Source organism: Corvus cornix, chromosome 3, assembly GCF_000738735.6.
Source record: "Corvus cornix cornix isolate S_Up_H32 chromosome 3, ASM73873v5, whole genome shotgun sequence".
Lineage (NCBI taxonomy): Eukaryota > Metazoa > Chordata > Aves > Passeriformes > Corvidae > Corvus > Corvus cornix.
In genome coordinates, this window is record NC_047056.1 from 28,922,330 (window position 1) to 28,943,644 (window position 21,315).

Below are 21,315 nucleotides of genomic sequence, written 5' to 3' on the forward strand. Positions count from 1 at the left end.
GAAGACTAAACATTTTAGAAGCTTCGTAGGTAGGGGTTAGTGTGCCCCAGACCCCAAGGTCCCCTCCAGAACAAATTCTGTAAACCAAAATAGAACCATCCAGGGGGAGGTTCCTTGGGGAGCGGGCTCATTCAAGCCTCTCATTGGGGAATCTTTGATAGATATGCTAATTAGTAAGACCTATAATGTTATACTCTATCTATCGTGTGTGTGCAGTGTGGTGTGTATTTGGGTGCATTCCACCTGGACGTGGTGCACCTAAAGATCCTTAAAATAAATACCAAGGTAAAATTCCTTTTTCCCCTTTTAACCATGTGCAGTGGGTTCAGTTTGTAAACCAGGCAGAAACACCAATTGAGTGTAGTGGTTTGGTTCAAAATATCCATTACTTATTTTCCTTCTGTGAGATAAGAATTAGGAGAAAGAAAAGCTGGCACAAAACATAAAAGAATATAAAGAAGTTTATTAACAGACCTAAAAGAAAGAAAAAGTCAGACTAAACCTTCAGAACACTTCTCCTCCCCCCACCTTTCTCCCTTCTCCCACTGACAACGTAAAAAGACAACCCTTGAGATTTTCAGTCAGATTACCACTTCTATAATAACCTTGTTCAGTTCACTTAGGGAGAGGAGTCTCTCTTGCTCATGCTATGGAGACATCTCCACAAGAAACAGTTCTTTCATGGCTTCAATGTCACAGCAAGACAGTCGTCTGGGTTGGTTCTCTGCTCGTATGTGAAAGTCCCTGCCCTTGACTTACAGCTTTCCCCACAACTGCTTTTGAGGGTCCAATCTTGGGATACTGGGGTACCATTTTAAGGATGAGCTGCTCAGAAACAAATGTTCTCTTCACCTATCTCTAGGAGCATCTTCAGCTCCAGGAACAGAGGCCCTCCTCCTCCCCTGGGAGCAAGGGTCTTCATCACTTTCACCTCTTTCTGTCCGAGCTTCTCATCAAATTACAGCTACTTCAACTTTTGCTCATTTCAGCGCAGGTACTTTTGCTCACCATTACAGTCATTTGCTTGTTTCAGCACAGATACTTTTGCTCACAATTGCAATTTGAATGCTCCACCCCCCCCATGCTTTCACGAAATTACAATGGGTACTCTGATGTATCATAGTCCATCACCATAGCTTTACAACAGAATTTCAGCTTCTACCCTTGAAGCATCTCCTCTTTCTCCTCCCTCAGGGTTTCAGCTCTTCCTTCTTTACTGACTTTGGTGTCTCTATGGTGTTTTCTTCACTTGCCTCCACCTTTCCTCCTCCTCTGACTCAGGAGAGGATTGATGTCCGCAGGCTTCATCTGTTCTGGAGGAAACTTACAGCACTAAAAGGGTTCATCTCACCCGGGCCTTGCAGCTGGAATTCGCCTCTCGCTGTTGGTCACATGCTCTTTGCTGGGCAGCGGCCTCAGATGAATTTCGGCCGCACTGGAGGGGGGAGCCGGGCCGCGCCGCCTGCACAGAGCAGGGCTGCGGGCCTGGCTCGCACTGAGGGGCTGCGGGTGGAACAGGGCCACACAGCTCCAGGATGGCTGTCTCCTGGCTGGCCTGGGCTGAGCCCCACTGGGCCACGCGAGCCCCCCAGTTACCTATCACAAGGCCGGAAGCAAGAGAGAGCTTTTTCCGAGAGGGTTTGCTTGTTCTTAAATGTGGATCACAGAGGCGTGTCAAGCTGCTTAAGTGGCTTAAAAAGTTGCCAATATTCAAACTAGCCAGTTGATAGGTTCTGTCAGGTCATAGAGGAAGCTGTAAGCACCTCTTTACAAGAGAATCACTTCCCTGGCTGATGGAGCCTTCTTTAACTGTGCTAAACCATGACACCATGTTTGACTCTTGATTTTAAGACCAGGAAAAGGCATCACTCCAGTGTCTCTGAGCAGAATAACAGAACAGGGAAGACACTCTCAGATGCCCTGGACATGCAAGGTCTGACTGAAGGTCAGATCCCACTTCTCTTTCAAAGCTGAGACCAGAGAGAACAGTGAAAACCTTGTAAAAATACTCTGTATTCAGGTTGTTCTTAAAATGCTTTCTTCATACTATGCTTGAGATAACCCAAAACCTCTGAAATTACTCTGTGTACCCTGTTGCTCCTCACAGCCAAGGAGTTCTTGCTGTGCTTCTTTCTGATATCAGCTTAAATTTACGTGCTTTGATTTAGGTCTTGCTTTCACTGATGCGTTCTTAAGACAGCTGTCATTATCTCTTAACTTTATGAAGTAAATAAGGAAGAAGATATGGGCTAATTTTCTCCTTCCTTCTTTTCCTCTGATAGAATCAAATAGGAACAGAGGCTGAGAGAGAAATCCAAGTCACTTGTTATCCTGACACGGCTACTCTGCAGTACCACAAAATTTCCTCTTCCTCCTCTCTTTGGGTGTGCCCATCTGGGTTAAGAATGAGAGCAGGTACCTCACTCATGCACATCCTATGGAGGCTTCCGAGGTCTCAGACAAGAGCCAGGAAGAAGTTGTTGAGCCTCCTTTCTACACACCTACACTTTATTGACATCAGGCTCAGGAAGAGGGAGCAGTAAGGAGCCCATCTTCCCCCAAGCTGGGGCCTAGCAAAGCAGGCAGAAGTTGTACATTGCATTCAAAGGGGTGGCATTTCCTCTGAGGCTTTCAAACCCATTCCTGTTTCCTGTTCCTTTCTGCATCAAAATTTGATAATACTCATGTTCCAAGTCAGATCCCAAGCTCATGCCTCGTTCATGGCTTTTCTTCTTTTCTACCCAAAATATTTTGTTTAAGTAATGTAAAATTTGTTTTAGGAATACAAACCCCACATTTTGCATCATGCTTAAGCTTCATTAAGAAAAACATGACCTTATATTATTTATTTTGCTCTGTGTACTGCAAGCCCTGTGTTACAATCTTACTCATTTCAGACATCTGGGATTGCTCCTTTTAAGCGTCTGCTCCATCCTTGGCAAACTTAATAGCTTTCAGATAATTTTGACCACAGAAACTAAGTGCTTTGTGGCTGGGAAGAATTTTTCCCACAATTTGCAAGGTAGATCATTGAGGTTATTGATGGATTCATTCCTTTGACACCTCCCTGCTATAATGTGACAACCATTAGCAAATACTGACTTGTATATACAGTGATGACTGTAGTTTTGATACAAAACAAGAATTTGCCCGAAAGATTCTCACCTCCTCCATGTACTCTTTTTAGTTACAAAATTGTAACCATTCGGTTCCATGGCTGAGACATGCAGTTTTGAAAGGACTAGAATGATTCCTAAACAGCTTAAGCAGTCGACCTTGTCCTAGACATGGACTCTTGTGCATTGTATGCTAGAGTCTTCTCGCATGATTAGCATAAGACTGGTTTCACAACATTATCCCTGGTTGACAAATCCTGTCTGAAGGTTACCTGTCCCCAGTCTCTTATAATTCCTCTCTCCTTAAATGTTACAAAATGCCGAACAACCTTCTCTTCCTCCAAACTGCTTTTTAAGTGTCAATTAGAAAGCAAACTAAGATCTGTAGCTTGTAACAGGGCACAAAGACAAGTGACTCAGCTGGTGCAAACATGAGATTGGCAGGGGAGTTACTGCAGCAAATCCCAGCCGGGGCAGTGGAGAGCTTGACGTCCCTTACATTGCTCCTACTGCCTGTGGAATTGTAACAGATGACCACAGCCTAACAGAATCCTCTCCAAAGAGGGGCCCCCTGCTGCATGGCAAGTGCACACATCCTCTTTCAATAATGAAAACCATTGGCATCTTTTATTCTGTGTGGAAAGGGTCAAAATATAGAATGAAGACTCATATTCACACTCCTCTTGTGCCATGCCTTTATTGCACTGAGCATCTGCTTCCCCTCTGGATTTCAGTGGTGACTGGGAGCATTCTGCACAGAGTGAATCGATGCCAGAGGTTGCAAACCCACCAGGATGAGGTCCTGCTTCCTGATGGGCAGGTGGCAGAGTTCTGCTGCCTCCAGGTATAGTGTAGAAGCTAATGCTATACTTTTCATCAAATTAAGAGAATTGGGAGAGCATTGCCAAGGCAGTCTCTTTATTCTGATGAACACTGTGCTAAAACAGATGTCCACTAAATAAGTTTATTTGTTTGTTTGTTTATTTGTTTGTTGAGTGACTAGATTACACTGGTCTCAAATAGCACTCATTTGCCCCCAGTGGAACCAGTCCACTTGGCTGGGAGAAACTTCTGCTATTCCTGATTCTGAGTTTTCTGAACGGGAGATATCCAGGTGTAATTCATAATTATCACTTTAAAGTCTTGATGACATATCAGAGCCTTTTGAGTAACAAAATGAGATGTGGACATTTTTTAACAATAGCAGCAGTTAAAGATATGAAGAGAGTGGAGAATGAATACACTATCCCTTGAAATCTTTAAATCAAGTGACTGCCTTTATAAAAGATTTTTTTTGCAACACCCAATATTATGATGATAGATGCAGGAGCCACAGAGAGGATTTCTGTAACTGAGGTTATGCAGAAGGTCAAATGAGATGGCCATAATGATCCCTTCTGGTCTTAACCTATCAATCAAAGGGCATTAAATTTTACTCACCTAGCTGGACATGTGATTATGCAAAACAGAAGTACAAGGATTTTCCTGCTTGTAAAGCGAGAACCTGGGAAGAATAATAACCCTGGGATAAAAATATTATACTGACCTTCTTTCAGAGCATCTAAAAGTTACAGTAGGTCCTCTTAAGATTAGCATAAGTATCCTGGTTATTCCAGATGCGATGAATGCTTAGAATGGAGTAGATTATGAATGTATAATTTATTCTATGACCTGAAACAACTTTTTCCTGGTATTTGGAAACCCTTCTGCATTTAGCTGCAAGATGGACAGTGAAGGGTTTTTGTGGGGTTGTTGAAATATTTTAATGAAGTTCATCCTCATATTTTTGTTGTGATATTGGTCTATGCTTTTTATAACAGTGTATTGCAAAAGGGACCTTCTGTGATGTTGTTGTCTCATCAATACCCTCAAAACCCTTTTCCTTCCACTGTACTGTGAAACAGCATGTGGTCTCTGTTGGATCTCTGGGTCTAGAAATTTGGATTAAGTTTTCCCCTTGCTAAGATGCAAGAAAATGAAAGAAATCACATTCCATTTGTCTGTTGGCTGGAGCTGCTTTTAAAAGCAGAGGGATGTGTGGGTGGAGGGTGTGAGAAGGAGATTTTTTACTGGCATATACATGTGTAAACAGATATTCAATGATTTGTAAAGAGCTGAGCTGTACAGCACCGAAGAAATATATAATCCTTCCCCAAACCTCCAATGTTTGAAAGCTGGTGGCTTCAGCTCCTGACAACTGTTTTCATCAGTAAGGCCACAGACAAAAGGATTTTTAGACTTTCTTTCAATCAATGTAACTGATTGGCAGCCATTGATTAAACACTCATGTGGACCAGTGCTGACTACTTCAGTTTGGAAGAGAGTGGGCAGGAAATGGGAATCACCGATGTCTAGAAGCACATGCTAAATTGTATTGTCAATCAGATGGCCAAAGGCTCCAGTGTGTTGTCTGCTAGACTTGGAAAGGACAATGGTGTTTGTAGCAGGTGAAGTTGTCCTGGAAGTCACAAAAACATCTCAATTTTATTTTTGCCTCACTTTGCTATCCTAGTTCAGTTTTCTTAGGTTTCGATGTTGTATGTGGCACTGTATGTGAAAGGAGAGGGTTTCTGTTACAAAATTCTTTCTCAAGCTAGGTCTTTTGGTGATCGCCACTTCACAAGGAAACTTGTATGAATGGGATTTCAAGGATTTTATGAGTTTTATGCATCTCTCTTCTTAGAAAAATTATGCATTCTGTTGGGGCACGGGATTTCCTGCATCACTGAAAGCTTCAGCTGCTCAGGAAGATTCATGGAGCAAAAGTTAGCCATCTGTACTCCTGGTCTCTCATGTATTTTCTATATCTAAGCCAAGAATTAAAAATTGAACCTTGACAGTTCTTTTCATGACGGTTCTTTCCAGTTCTTTCTGTGAGATGATCACAACCTAGGCAGAATGAGACTTCTCTTTGGGTCTGATGGGATTTCTGTGGAGGTGGAAATAAGAGCAGATATAGCTCAAACACCCTCGCTGGCTGACTGGGAGCTAGGGCAGGACTGGAGAGAGGGGAGACCTGAGCAAAAGAGATAAGTGCAAGTGGTAACCTGCTAGGAGGACCAAGAAAGAATGCTGTTGATTCACTGAGAAGCTCCTTACTTGGGAGCAAAGAAATATATAAATACCAGGGATGGTTAGTGAAGAGGAGAAGCTGAGGGGCAAATGCTAGGGAATTCTGATTAAATTCTGAAGGGCATCACAGACAGCTGGAAAGCACCCTGGCCTCGCACTTTGGGGACCCACACCACAGACTTATGTAAACCTTTTTTCAGGTGATTTTGCTTTTTTCCAGTGTTGTATAATCTTTTATTTTGCATTGGGAGTTTTCACAGTCAAAACTGTAGCTGGTGAAAGATTTTTGGAAGATTTTTGGAGTGCATTAACTAATTGTCATTGCAAGCAATATTTTGCTTTCAAATCAGACTCTGAAACACTAGTCTCAGAGTCTAGTATTAATTCCTGATGTCATTAAAAGATAGACATCTCTGTCTGTCATGCACTGACATTTATTTTATAAGGCACTGACATGATTAGAGCTTTGATTTGATTTTCTAGCCAATATGCTTGGCCCAGGAGTCCCAGGAGTTGTCTTTAAATTTAGCTTTCTAAGTTCAGGTTTCAGTCATCTATACATGAAGTAATTTTTTAATATTTTAACACCTAGTTTGGCATCTTACATATTCTCAAGTCTTCCTTTGCCAGGCCACTTCCTTCAGTGCCCAGTAAGATTACTGACTGTGGTAACTCTTGGCCTTCCTCCCAAGAAGACCCCTTCAGCACTATTCCACATAGAGCCAAGGAAAGATGAATAGGCTGAAAAATAGGCAACTGCTCTCTCTGCAGTCGTTCCCCATCTGTTTAACCACAGTGGATCCCATGCGTGCGATGTCTGCAGCCTGCACCTTAGGGATACAGAGAGAGAGTCACTGGGAGTGCAGCAGGCACAGGTCAAAGGAGTGAGACTGGTAACAGTAAGGAATCTCAAGTTTGCAGCAGAATCTGCCCCTCCAAAAAAACCCCAGGTATTCCTCTATGCAGTCATTCACAAAAATATCTTCAAACATTTCAGTTCAGTCTGGTCTGACTTTCTAGGGGCCAAACCTGATACCTGCACATTATTTGGGCGACCTGGTTCTTCTGCCTGCACTGGATAGCCTCTTGAAGTACATCAGATGTTTACACCAGGAGTAAGGAGTAAATGAGGAGAGTAACTAGGCTAGACGAGGCTATAAAAATATAGTTCTTACCCTTCAGACTGAAATACTACAGCTCTTTCTGAACTCTTGGCCTTTTTTCACACTGGGATGTTTACAAAGCATCAGAAGATTTTTACTCTTTAGATCTTGAGTGCCTTAAAAGAGGTGTACTTTACGCCAACTACAAAGGCCCTCAGAATCAGACCTTACATGTTTAATCTGGATGTGCAGAAGCAGACGGTTCCACTGCTCATGCCTCAGTGCATTAACTAATCTTTAAAGAACAGGGATTAAGGAGAAGCTCTGCCCATGAACAGGTTAGTCCAGGCTGTCTAGCCCAGGCTTCAAAAATTCATTCAGATTCCTCAGAGGTGTGTAGTGCTGATCACTGTCCAGACACAGGACACTGGATTAGACGGACCATAGGTGTGACCCAGGGCCACAGTTTTCAGGTAAATTTCCATTGCAAAATGATATTACTTTCTTGGTTTGTTTTTGTGAGTTTTTTGGTGTTGGTTTTTTTTTCCTGTTCCTTCCATGTGCATAATTAGTTGTTCATTCTGTTGATGTATTGATACTGGTGTGTAGTAAGTTGAAGAAGCTGGATTTTTTCCTCCTCTTTTGTAGCCAGTGCTCATCTTTTCCCTGGCTCTGTCTAGGAGCCTCTTCAGCCAAGAGACGCAGAAGAAAATTAGTGTCTCTGTGTCAGGAGGGCTGGAGAGAGGAACCCACTGATAAATGACAAAGGCTGATCAATCCTTCTGAGTTCTTTTATCTCAGCTCAGGTTTTATTTAGACATTGCAATACTGTTCAGTGCAAAGGGACAACTACTACTACTGTCTTGCCATCAGCATTAGAAATAATAATATTTAACATGGACAACCTCTGCACATGTTCTTCTCCTTGTCATTTAAGTTTCTAAAACACAGCAAGGGAAAATTGTTTCCAGTATTAAATAGCATGAATGGAGCTGACAGTGCTATTAGAATCATAGAATGGTTTAAGTCAGAAAAGATTTTTGAGATCATCAAACCCAATCGTTAACACAGCACTGCCAAATGCACCACTAAACTGTGTCCCTAAGCACCACATATTGTTTTTATCTATCTTTTCCTATATAGATACAGATATATATGACTTCCACTATAACATTTCAAGCATCGGCACCACCTGAGAGCTCTTTGCAACTGCAGCTTATGCATTTTGCAGTAAAATTTCTCTCCCCTTCTCTTTTCCCTCCTCTTCCTCCGCCCCCAGAGAACCGACAGGCTTTCTACTGACAAATGTTGAGTGTTGCTCCTGAGGATTTAGCATTTCAGGCTGTGTCTACACAGCTTAGGTTTCTATTATTACGCAATGGCTTAGAGGGCAGTGCTTTGCCACATAATTACAGAGCCAATCTGTTAGGACCAGGAGTTTGGATGCCTCTTTCTATACCAAATATTTGCCTCCTGCCCACTTAAGACTCCTCCCTGATACTCTTACTTGTTTATTATTAGCTTCTTTTTGTACCTGTTTCATCTGGTTTCTGGTTTTCTTCCCTTTCCTTTGCTACATATTTGTTTATTTCAGAAGTGAGGGGTCTGACTGAGTCGTGCCTGCACGGATTCCTATGCAGCACAAAGCACTTGCTGTATGTTGCATCGTCAGAAGAGGTAAGAAGAAATTCCTGAAGCTGCCTGCTAGTTCTCTCGGGTTTTTCACTCTCTATCTTTTTTTTTCCCTCTCTCCTTTTTTTTTTTTTTTTGGTGTGTGCACATTGCTTGTCTTACAAGCTGTGCAGGCTCTGCCATCTAGAGCACTTTGTGAGATCACTCCACTTTGCTGTTTTTCCTTCTTCCATCTCTGCGTGACTGTGAGTGTGTGTATCACCCTGCCTCTCTTCCCCCCGCGGTACAACTCAGCCCCCTACCCCAACACACACTCACATACACAGGAGCTGGGCTTGCTTGTATGAACTTGAAGACTTGCAATACTGAAATGCATGTGTTACCTTGGGATGCACTAGGATGAGAATGCTCAAAAAGCCTGCAGGCTGCTTAGTCCTCCAAGACTGGGTTTTTTAAACGACACAGGAAAAGAACAAGTTGTTCACTTTTTTTATTCTTTTCCTTTTTCTTTTTTTTTCCTTTGCTTTTTTTGTGCTTTGGATATTACTGAACAAAGAGTCTCAGGGATTCACACGCTCGGACTTCACTGAATCAGGCTGCATCTGACAAAAAAATCTTGTCTGCATTTTGGTTTGCTAGAGATCAACTGGGATTTTTCTGATTCTATCTTCTTTTGAAAAAAGGATGCATGGAATAGAAAGAAGGTCTAAGTGCCTGTCTGAGCCTATTTTACCAAACCTGGGATAAATGTTACTTCTCTAAGGTAAGTGCAAGATTTTTTCATATGTATGTATAAACTGTGTAGTTATTAACTATATATAGATATGTACCCAAAACATTTTATAGACAGTTACCTCTGATGGCAAAAAATATCTCAGTCGTACATCCTAAAGCATTGGAGAAAAGTATAACTTTATCTCCCTTTTCATTCTAGCTTAGATAAGATTGTTCATGTCGAGTAATGGATCTCAGTCTGGGTTCTGCTTCTCATGGTATGAAAAGGCACTTCAAAGAGAATATTTTTTTAAGAGTCAATAGGAATTTTTTATGATAGTTTTTAAACAGTGATGGAAAGTTGTTTAAAAGAAAGGATAATAATTTGGTTTCTAATAAAGGAAGACTTGAGGAATAGAGTAAAGCTGTGAAACTAATTTCAGCTTTCTGAGGAATTAGTAAATCCTGCAAAGCTAAGGAAGAACTTCGCTGGACAGATCAACTCTGCTGTATGTAAAACCAGAGAGGAAAAGTGTGAGGATCTTGGAAAATGTCATGTGAAGAAATGGAAGGCATAGGAACAGCTAGAGAAGGGAAGGGAGTGAGGGGTGTGGAGGGGCAGTGGGCACCCACTTCAGCGTCTGCTGCCACAGAGGCTGTTGTTCTTGGTAAGGCAATGCCGCTGGTGATGGACATCCACAAGTGGTAAGGTGGGCATGTGGGGGATGGGGTACACAAACAGGTATATGCTATGTCATGTCTGTCTGACGTCAGCAGACATATATGCTCTCAGCAAGATTAAATGTGCTGGGATTGGGGTGGGGGAAGCATCTAAGTGGCAGCACAGCACAAGATATATCAAAATGGAAACTGAGTCTCTGATTTGAATGGACATATGCACACGTTTGGGAGACAAAGCAAGTGCATGACTGAATAAAAGAAAGGAACTAATGCAGTGAAAGAAATTGGCAGTGAAGTCAACAAGTCCCAGTATGGTAGATTAGTACCTGGAAATGTAAAATGGTCAGCTGTGGTAGTGTATGCAAGGTAGGGTTCTTAAACTGGGTAACTCCTACCTCCACAAATGAGCCAAATAATATTGATTTAAAGCAAGAAAATTTTTTCTCTTTTCAGACTACCTGATCTAGTATTTTTGGGGCAGTGCCACAGAGATATTAAGAAGAATAAGGTTTATTTTACCTACTCCATCTTTGGAATTACTATGACAGAAAAACTCTTTTTATGAGGAGGCAGGGAAACAGTAAGCATCACTTCAGTCTATAAAGTCACAGCTAATTAAATTGACACCTCTTAACTTTATAATATAATATTCATCATGGGTATGTCCAGCAGATGCAACACAGTTGTCATGTGGATTTTCTGTTCCTCCAGAAAGTCGAAACATTGCCATGCAGGGGATCAATTTCCTATTGGAACTTGCTGTATACAGCCACTGTACTAAAGGAAGTTTTGGCTTGTGGTGAGAAGAAAGACAGACAAATAATTACTTTCACTCTTGCCGTGTTTCAGGCTGGTTGCAGTCTCCTTGTTTACAGCTTACTCTGTGTCTGTGGTGAGTTTCCATTGCCCACAGATCACCACTTGAGCATAACAGAGTGCTTCTCATGTGCGTTCTGCTCGGAGCTGCCGGGTTGCAGCAGCAAGAAGAAGAGCTCCAGAGCTTCCCTGAAACTGCTTCTAATTCTTGGGGAGAGAGGGGGTGCAAAAAATAAGCAATGCCAGGAGACAGGTAGCAAAAAATTAATGCTGAACCAAGCTATTTTAACCCATGATACCCAGCAAAGATCTGTATCACCTCTTGGATCAGAGGCAGTGTCTGTCCTGCTCTCCCCAGCACAGCTCTGGTTTCTTTAGGGTGAATCTGGACCGGGTGCGCCCCAGTGTCTGACTGTGCAGGGCACTGGCAGGCAGGCAGGCTGGCACCCCTTGGTGCACCATAAAGGTTGAGAAATGTGACCCAGCCTCAGAGCCCCTGTTTACTGCTGTCCTCTCTGCCCCATGCTGCACTTCACAGCTTTAGTGCTTCTTGTTTAAATTTACAATAGGGCCATTACTGGCCATTTTTTCCCAATGGGAGGTACAAATGGCACGTGTAGCCTTGCCCAGTAGCCTCTTCTCTGCCTGCTGCTAAGGTGGACCTGAGCTGACAGCTGCCTGGCAATCCTAGTCAGAGTGCTTCTGCTCCCCCTCTTTGCAGAGGAATCTGACCACTGGCTCAAGTTTGCAATGTAATGATTAGAGACCCATCTGATCCGCCCCCTCCCCCCACTTTTTTTTTTTTTTTTTTGTACTTGGGGGCATAAATACAAAATGGGAGGCTGATTCAAAATTATCAAGGTTTAACTGGTAGTAGGCGGGAATATTCTTCAAGTGACTTAACTCCCTGCTGAGGGGTTGTGGACTGAAAACTCTTAAGGCTGAATTTGCTACCCACCCTCACAGAGGGGAGGGAGGGGAGGATGACAGTGCTTGTTCACTCCCAAATCCCATTTTGCATTGCTAATGCATTTCTGCCTTGACCTACAAAGATCACCTGTGGGAGAAGAGGAGTAATTTCTTCCAAGTGTGTACTCAGTCTTTTTTTTCTGGCTTGAGCACTCAGCCTTACTTTCTTTGTGTTTGTCCAAGTGTGCTGTCACGGGTTTGTTTTCATGGAGAGGCTAATTGCCCTCTAGGTGCTGGACTGAAAAGCATTAACGCTCTTTTTGAAGGAAGACATCTGTGGCTCCTTCATACCAGTCCAGATGACTCTGGAATATACTGCCCAACACCAAATAGGCCATTGCTGTATTCCCTTTTTCCTCTTTGTTTTTACTGTTTAGAATTTGACTGTAGTACCTAAGGATCTCACCAAGGGGCTGGGATTTACTCTGTCAGTGTCCAGAGGCTACATGTGCTTGCAAGGGGCTGAACAGCTTCCACTTATCAACTGAAACTTGTGACAAAAGACAGGGTTTCATCTGAGTGCACCGAAATAACAACAAACCTCACAAATCACAAATCAGCGTGATGCAGTGCTGCAGTGAAGGGCCAGCTGTTACTCTGTGCCCAGCCCAGCTCCACCCAGGATGCACAGAGAGATGAAAGCCTGTAAATGATACTTCTGGTTCTAGGAACTCAAACTACCTCCTGCGTGGGTGACTGACAAACCTTGCCATGAAATTAACATACATAAATATGTCATCAGAAGGCCTGCAGTGATGTTACATAGAAAATTGGGAAAAGATCACCTCATTTAGAAGTATTTCTGCACCCCTTGGTTCAGTGATTGTCACTTTGCTTCAGAATATTTACATGACATTGTTTCCAATTTTTCTGTCTTCATGTCATTTTCTTTGTCTTACCCATGATATGGGTGTCTGATGACATCCTCGTCTTTATGGAAAAACATTGGTGACAAATCCAGGATAGCAACTTCAGCATATAAAATGAGCAGCAGCAGTAAAAGTCAGAAAACATCTCCTCAGTTAAAAAATTGCTGATTTGAAAACATGGGAGAAAGGGAAAAGATGTGCTGTCAGGGTCTGGTCCCATGCAGAACCACTACTGACCTACATAGAAGGCAGATTTGAGTGGGAGTTTTCCAGTATAAACGTTTTTGTTTTTCGCAGGAAAAAATATTTTAAACAGACAGACACTTGATCAGGAAATAGTCGGTCTTACGATTTCCTGACTATAAAACTTTAGGGACAAAATTTCCAGTACACCTCATCTTACATTCCTTCTGGAAGATAAATTTTATTATTTCTTTCCAGTTCATGCATTTTCTATGAAAACTGAAAATAATTCATATGGAACTTGATCGTAAAATCCCATTTTGCTAAATGACAAGCAAATCTGTGAGTTGCACTGGAATTAAACATTCCTGGCCCATTAAAAGGCTTGCATACCTTTGGTTTGGGACATGGAAACTGTACATTTCCATTTTGACTCAAAAGAAAACTTCTGTCTGCCAAGCCTTAACTGGGAAGTCAATTTATTTGACCAAATGGGATTATTCTAGGGGTATCTTGGCAACAAGTGCTGTGAGATATCAAGGCCTCTGAGAGCCTGCCCTTGAAATAATTTCTCCAGCTATGAAAAACTTATGTGCTGAGAGGATATGGCAGCTAAATAACAGCAGTTAGGAGGGGATGGTTGCAGCAATAGTACAAGCAGTACAATGGAGCATTTAGGAGGCTTCTGCTAATCACACTTTAGGAAGGAACAGGTCTCTAATCCTTCAGCAGATCTGCTGCCACTGTGGGGTAATGGAATGAGGTGAGATAAGGAGAAGGTGCTGGAATAGCAGTAAATCCAGGGTCCTGGACAATGGTTGGTCAGGAGGTAAGAGGTAGGGCTGGTTCATCTCAGTGCATAGCAAGGCAGGTTCTGAGCTGAACAAGCTGGATTAAGGATAATATCAGCAGAAAGTACATGATGGCTGAAGGCATCTTGTCTATTTTAATAGAGCTAATGTTGCACTGAAAATCCCTGGAAAACACGTGTGTGGCACTGGTGTAGAAAATCACCAGTGCGACTCTCTGCCTGGAGCCAGAAGACGTAGGTCAGGGTGGTACATAGGCCTTTATGTGCAGGACTGAAACAAATTGCTGCAGTTGTCCAGTTAGTACTGTAGAGTTTGAGCTGATCTAGTTGGGAGAATGAAAGACTATGGAAAACCTAAATGTAATTGAGTCACATGGATTGTGGTGATCAGGCACCTTTGATATTGGAGGAAATAAATGTAACGGTGAAGAAGTAAGGAATTCTTCATCTTCTGCCTTTAGAGGATCAATTTGCTTTAACAGGCTGAGGAGCAAGGGGGCTCAAAATGGCACCAGTTACCAAGAGCCCTTAGCCATTCTTTTGTCATGTCTAAGCTCCTCAGAAAAGCTTCAGTATACATGTCAGTCAGAATGAGTAATCCTCCTTTTGTTACAGCCTAAAGATAAAAACTAAGAACAGGAAAGGAAAAGAGGATATCTTAAGCATGCCACATCCTCTGCTGCAGTGGCAGGATGGATAGGCTGTGATATCAGTAAGAGAGAAGCACCTGTATGGGTGTTAGAAAGGAAGAACTGACTGTACCAGGATTTATATTAGATGTCTCTGTTAACAGCCGTTAAAAAAACGTATCTGCCCTTTCAGTAAAGAATGGAAACAATGAGCAGTCAAATGGCAAAAGGAAAAGTCAAGAGCAAAAAAGTGCCTGTCATGGCTTGTTCAGCATTCCCTGTCTGGTTTAAAAGTAGCCGACAACAAATGTCTGTCTCCTTCCCAATCATTTCAGTAGACATTTTATCTCCTTCCCTTTGTGAATATTCCTGTGAATAGGGAAACACATGTGATACTCAGAAAGCTCTGCATGTGAAACAAGTATACTAAATCAAGAAAGAATAAGGCCAAACTGTATTGATAGAAAATAAATTATCTGGACTGAGACCATTTTGTTGATTTCCAAAATGGAGAACTAGTTGGCATTTTGTATGAGTTATCTTCAGTGTAAGTGAATGTTATCATTGCTGCTGGCAGATATTTACTGTATATTGGTTTTTAAATAAGGGTACAACATTGATTACTTGCTCTCCAAACTATTGACTGCACTTTCTCCCTGTTGTCAGGTCAGATAACTTATCTCCTCTGGAAATGTTCAGTAGAAAAATGGGAAAATAAGTTTGCTCCCAGAAACTCTAATGGAGAAGAGGATAAGGGTTTTTGGTTTTTTTTCTGGTTTGGGTTTTTTTTTTTAAAGCTACCTATAATCAAAATAGCCTGTATTTATCCCTGACAATTGAAAAATTCCTCTGTTAGATATGCAAGTATTTTCTAGTCCCATTTCACATGGCCAAGTAGGCCACTGAGCCATGAATGCTTCAGTTGACACCCACTTTGGAAGGACAGTGTGACCTTTCCTTATTAGCACAGCTACATCTTCTGTTCACCGCTTCACAGACCCATTTTGACAGTGATACCTTCTTGAGATGAGGGGGAAGGTTGTTCATGGACTTCACGGTTATACTGTGTGGCCTGGAGTGTCACAGAGAATGAGCTTTCTCCTGTCCATGGTCTCCCATCACCCTACCCTGACTGGAGAAGTTTCAGGGGCATTAATTAATAATTGTTTCCTTCTGATCCAGGATTGGGTGACAGTAGTTTCATGGGAACTGAGAAGAACTGGTCCTACTGACAGAGAGTCAGAGCAGAGCAGCTGAAGAGCAGCTTGATGGATGCATGAGGGCAAATACCCTGAGGGCGAAGAGACAAACATTTGGAGAAAAATTTGAGAAATTTGGGTAGGATGAGGGGGAAGAGAGAAAGAAAGATCAGCTGTGTTATAGCTAAGAAGGTATTTCTGTCTATTTAATTATTTGTACAACTCTTTTTGCCACCGAGCCAGAGTACCAGGCTAGGCTAAAGACAGACTTACGGTGTGTGTCTTTGGTCACACTGTACATAGCTGATACCTCTCTCAGCCACTTCAGGTTGTTTTCTTTTTCACATCTAACCTGTTTTAGCCTTTTGGTGAACATTAGAAAATGTGCTCAAGCCCTTTGTGCATTTGTTTCTGTTGTTTCCATCTTTCTTTCACCTCCCTGGATCAGTGAGCTGAGTGAAGAAGCTATTTCTTTTATTTTTCTTCAGGACTGAACACAAAGAGTTTCTTATTATCAGCTAATACTTATAACTACTCCATTCTTAGTAGAACCTAGCAACAAGCTTTCAAGTCAATGTGAGAGACTCTCTAAAATGTGCCAGGTCCATCTTCTTATGATCTCTTTTCCAGAGAGAGGGCAACTGATGGGCTGAGCTCTTTCCCTTCTGTGCTGGATGTCTAATGGCTGCATTTCATGCCCATCTTAGTGTTTTTTATTTACCTCTTTTACAACTTTTTACTTGCCTAATGCTATGAGCAGCAAAACAAAGGTCTGTGATGACCTTGTGGGTCTGTGTCTTGGGAAACCTCACTACTGTGCCAAGAAAAGGAAGAAATCCATCCTCCTGCAAGAAGGCTGAGATAGGACGTGGTGAATTTCTGTGCACTGGTGACTTCTATCTGACGTCAATGTCCTACCGCATAATAGAAAAATCAAAGTTATGCCACATTTTATCTCAACTATAGGATTGACATTTAAAAATAAATAATGCCCTCGGGCCAAGTAACAGCTGCTGCAGTTCTTTCCAGCACAGCTCATTGATCTTGTCCTCTCATTTGACATATCCTGCTACTCTCATGGTGCTGTAGTTAGCATTAAATCCCAGAGAGATCATGTAGTGACCGAACTGAAACTGAGACCTAGTTGGGGTAGACTTTGCATGCACAGATATAGCAGTCCATACAACACCATCTTACCACACAGTGGAGAAAGACCTGAGAACAAGGTCTTTGTTAGGCTGTGCTCTCTCTATTTCTTACTCAGGTTTTTTGCTTATTTTGTGTTAGTCTAATCATGTTCATCTTAAGGAATTGCTTTCAGTTTGTTTTTTTTTTTAATAGCAGGTGTTGTTTTATCCTGAAATGCTGGTGAGCTCAATGCATATGTTAAAAGCACAGTATTCCACAAAAGCCCTGTTATAGAAATCAAGTATGTTTTAGGAAATCTGAAATAAAAAGCCTCCCAAGTTTAGTGCATGATGTAGTTGCACTCACATTTCTCACAATCATTCCTCTTTTCTTTACATTGACAAGTATGGGAAGAGCAAAAATGAACTCTGCAGCCAGCTGTTCATCCTAAATATGTCTCATCTTGCTAGCTCAGGTAAAAGGCAAATTGCACTTTGAGACTTCATTTCTGCAGCAAATCAGGTCTATTTTCAGAAAGCTGTTTCTTCAGCCACAGTATTTCAAGAAGGGAAGCCGGGGTGTGTTCCTGCCCCAAGCGGATTATACTATGTTTGCAGAGACTTTAGTCATAGGGTGGGAAACACATTTAAGAACAAAAGAACACAGTTTTGGACCTTTGCTTCCATTCCTTCCACTCCTCATTACATTTTCAAAGCCTTTCCAACATTTAAACAAAACATTATCTGAGAGCTGTTTGGAAAGAATATGGGATCTTAGACTGTCATTCTCAGAATAATTTCCACTTTGTTTCAAAACAATCTTTCCTGTAGCTAGAAATTTATTTTGTAACATATTTTGTGGTCCTTCTATTGTAGCATCCTTTTCTCAAAAAAATTTGGTTTCTGTTTTTGTTTCTGTAGTCTTACCAGGAACAAGAAAAAAACATTTACCTTGCCAACACACAGGTCTTTTTGTTTGATCATGTCATAGAACAGATATTGTTGAATTTGGAACAGATATTGTTGCTTATATGGCACCAAGTAAAATCACATTTACCTCACACAAGAAAAGGATATTTGAGCTTACTGGTAGGCCTTTGTAAATTGATACTCAGGTGAAAGTTGATTCCTTATAATTTTGTTGACAAATGCTGAGCTTTGGGTGACATTAACTGACGTTGTTCACTGGGATTTCCATTAATTTTCTGACACTGTTTGACTAGTGTGATATTCAAATGTCCATGCTTTCAGGTGTATTAGTCATTCAGAGAGGCAGCAGTGCCCTGAGATAAGATAAAAAAATAAAGAAAGAATTAAATCATAAGAAACATTTTTTTTTGAAATTGATACTTCTAACCACCATTAAAAATTAATAAAAATAAAATATAAACTGTATCACAGTAAGTGCATTTTAATGTTGATATCCACTAAATCCTGGCATCTCACAGGGGAAAGAAATGGCAGTACCAGCCCTTTTGACATATATGTGTATTAAAATATTTTCATTTATATTCAGGAAAAAAATGAGGAAGGAAGCATAACCTTGCAAATAAGGCTTTGGTCTTAAAGACAAAGTAAGCCTGCAAGAAACAGTCTGTGCAGGACTTACTGAAGTTTGAAAAAGCCCACAGTTGACTGCAAAGAAAAAGGGAAAATAACTTTCAGTTTGCTTAATTTTGGAAAGGTTTTCCAGTTTTGTACATTATACATTAGGTCACTTCTAAATTGGAAATGGTGATTTGCAGTTAAATCCTCGGATAATTATATTTCTGCTTCAGATTCAATAAATTTTTTTGGAAAGGTGAAATGAGTCCAACTGAAACAAAGGACCTTCTTTCTGTTATCTAAAAAATGGCAAGTCAGCTCAGAAAATGTATTTTTAATTCTTTTTGATCCCTTTTAATTCCATTTTTCAAGTAATTAAACATATATGTATAATGTGTACATGCACATTATACATATATGCATTCTTGGTCATAGGCATAAACTTTGCTTTTCACTTCTGCCTTTGTAACAGGAGATAATGGTAACAGATGTCAGAGACCTGACTTAAGCCTAACAGTACTGACAGTTACGAAGTGTTTATAGACTAGTGAAGATGAAGAAAACACTCAGGGGAGTACCTGTGTTGACAAAAGGATACACACAACTTAATGAGAGCTGGTGAAGAATTCGCAGTCAGCCTGGGATCTGGACAAGCTCAAGAAGTGGGCCCACGGGATCTCATGAGGTTTAACAGGATAAAATGCAAGGTGCTGCGTGTGGATTGGATCAACCACCAGTATCAATCCAGGCTGGGGGATGAACAAATTAAAGGCAGCTCTGATGAGAAGGACTTGGGGGTGCTGGTGGATGAGAGGCTGGACATGATCCAGCCATGTTCACTCATAGCCCAGAAAGCCAAACGTGTCCTGGGCTGTGTCCTGCCCCTCTGCTCCCCTCTGCTGAGACCCCACCTACAGTGCTGCATCCAGCTCTAGGGTCTCCAGCACATGAAGGACGTGGACCTGTTGGAGAGCCTCCACAGGAAGGCCATCAAGTGGATTAGAGGATGGATCACATCTCCTATAGGGAAAGGTTGAGAGAACTGGGATTGTTCAGCCTGGAAAACAGAGAGTTTCATGATGACACGGCTGTGGTCTTTCAATACCTTAAGGGAGTCTACAAGAAAGATGGAGAGGGACTTTTTACTAGGCCATGTAGTGACAGGACAAGGGGGAATGGCTTCAAACTGATAGGGGGCAGGTTTAGATTAGATATCAAGAAAAAATTCTTCCCTGTTAGCATGGTAAGGCAGTGGAATAGGTTATCCAGAGAAGTAGTGGATGCCTCATCTCTGGAAGTGTTCAAGACCAGTTTGGATGGGGCTTTGAACAACCTGGTCTAGTGGAACTGTCTTGTCCATGGCAGGGGTCTTGGAACTAGGTGATCTCTAAGGGCCCTTCCAACCCAAACCATTCCACGATTTTACAAACTTTTTCTCATTAGGGAATAGGTTTTATACAAATTAGCTTCCTGAGTATGTTGTGGGAGGGGGTGTGTGTATTATTCAACAATGTCTTAATTTTTTCTGTCTTTTAAAATATTTTTGGCTGGAATGTTTATGAGTTTTGTTTCTAAATGAAATTGAACTTTATATCATGTTTAAAGCTTTAATGTGGCATTTTGTGCTATTTTTACAGAAAATATCTTCTTATATTTTCGGAAAAGCAGATATTCTTTAAATTATAATGAGACAGTGTAATCTAAATAAGTCAAAATTTTCACTCAATTTCTGATAAAATTATGCCTTCTCAACATTTTTAGGATTGCTGATAGCTATACAGCAATAACACCACTTCTCTTTGTAGAATTTTTTTTTTCTCCTTTCTCATTTTTTTGTCTTCTTGCCCTGGTAGGTCTGTTATTTGTGGATGGTTATTCACAAAGGGAGCAGATAGTTCAATGGCTTCTCCGAATAAAACAGGCTGTAAAAATGCTGAATTTACTTTAAGGTTCACAAGACAGGTAATATGAATGTAAAATGGCAAGGAACACATGGTATTTGAGTGGGAGGCTTGTACCAAGGCCAAACAGACCATCACAATTCCAAATTAACCACTGAAATATTATCTGTACAGAAGCAACGGTGGGTGAGAGGGGACACAAGTGATCATCAATGAATTAAGAAGGAGTTCACTGTCAATGCTCTGTGATAGATGAAAAGTAAAAGAAGCAGCTGAGAAATGTAAGAAAGTTTCCTGTGATAGAGGGGTCATGTGCAGCAGCTCGATGTCCTTCATACTGAAAGTGGTGTTGGGTGGTTCGTGGTTCATATTCTCTTATGTGTAAAAGTGAACCTGCAACTACTCCACTTTTAAATGTGTCAGGTACTATCATTAACATGTGATTCATCACTCTCAGCCACGGCAAAGGGGAATGAGGGGTTCCTGATAGTTTATATCAAAATCTTCCTAGAGTGCAGAGCTTTTGGAGACTGTATGTTGGCATGCTGACACTGCAGTAAACACTCCCTTTACTTTTAGCCCATCTTCCACTCAGGACTCTGAGCAAATAGTAATGAACTGATCCTTGGTGCTTTCCATGTAGGTTGGGGTAGTGTTACTATTCCATAAGTGAGAAAATTGGCACGTGGATTTTGGTTTAACTGGTCTGAGATCACGCACAGTGTCTATAGCAGAGTTGTTGGTTGCGTTTCCTCATCCTGCTGAGGCTGAGGCAATGGTGAGGTAGTGCTACACCAGTGGAGTGGAAAACAGATCAAATCCCAGAGCTGTGCAGCAAGAGTGAGCTGTGCCTACACGAGTAAGCCCACTGGAGAACTTAATTTAGGCTTTTCATTTCAGCAAGACTATTATGAAAACAGTACTCAAATAGCAAGCCTTAGCTAAAGT

The 21,315-nt window shown here is 41.4% G+C and overlaps 1 protein-coding gene across 6 annotated transcripts in view; it reads left to right on the forward strand.

The window, feature by feature from the left end:
• The first annotated feature begins 7,652 nt into the window (after positions 1-7,652).
• Positions 7,653-21,315, forward strand: part of LRFN2 (leucine rich repeat and fibronectin type III domain containing 2) — a 153,758-nt gene continuing 140,095 nt past the window's right edge. Inside the window, exons 1-3 of one of the 6 annotated variants that reach the window (XM_019281313.3) lie at positions 7,653-7,764; positions 8,886-8,968; positions 9,480-9,686. The gene's annotated coding sequence lies outside the window, so the exon portion shown is untranslated. Of the gene's footprint in view, positions 7,765-8,614; positions 8,969-9,479; positions 9,687-21,315 lie in introns of those variants that run through there. The other 5 variants (XM_019281317.3, XM_019281316.3, XM_010391820.4 and 2 more) reach the window with 5 other exon arrangements.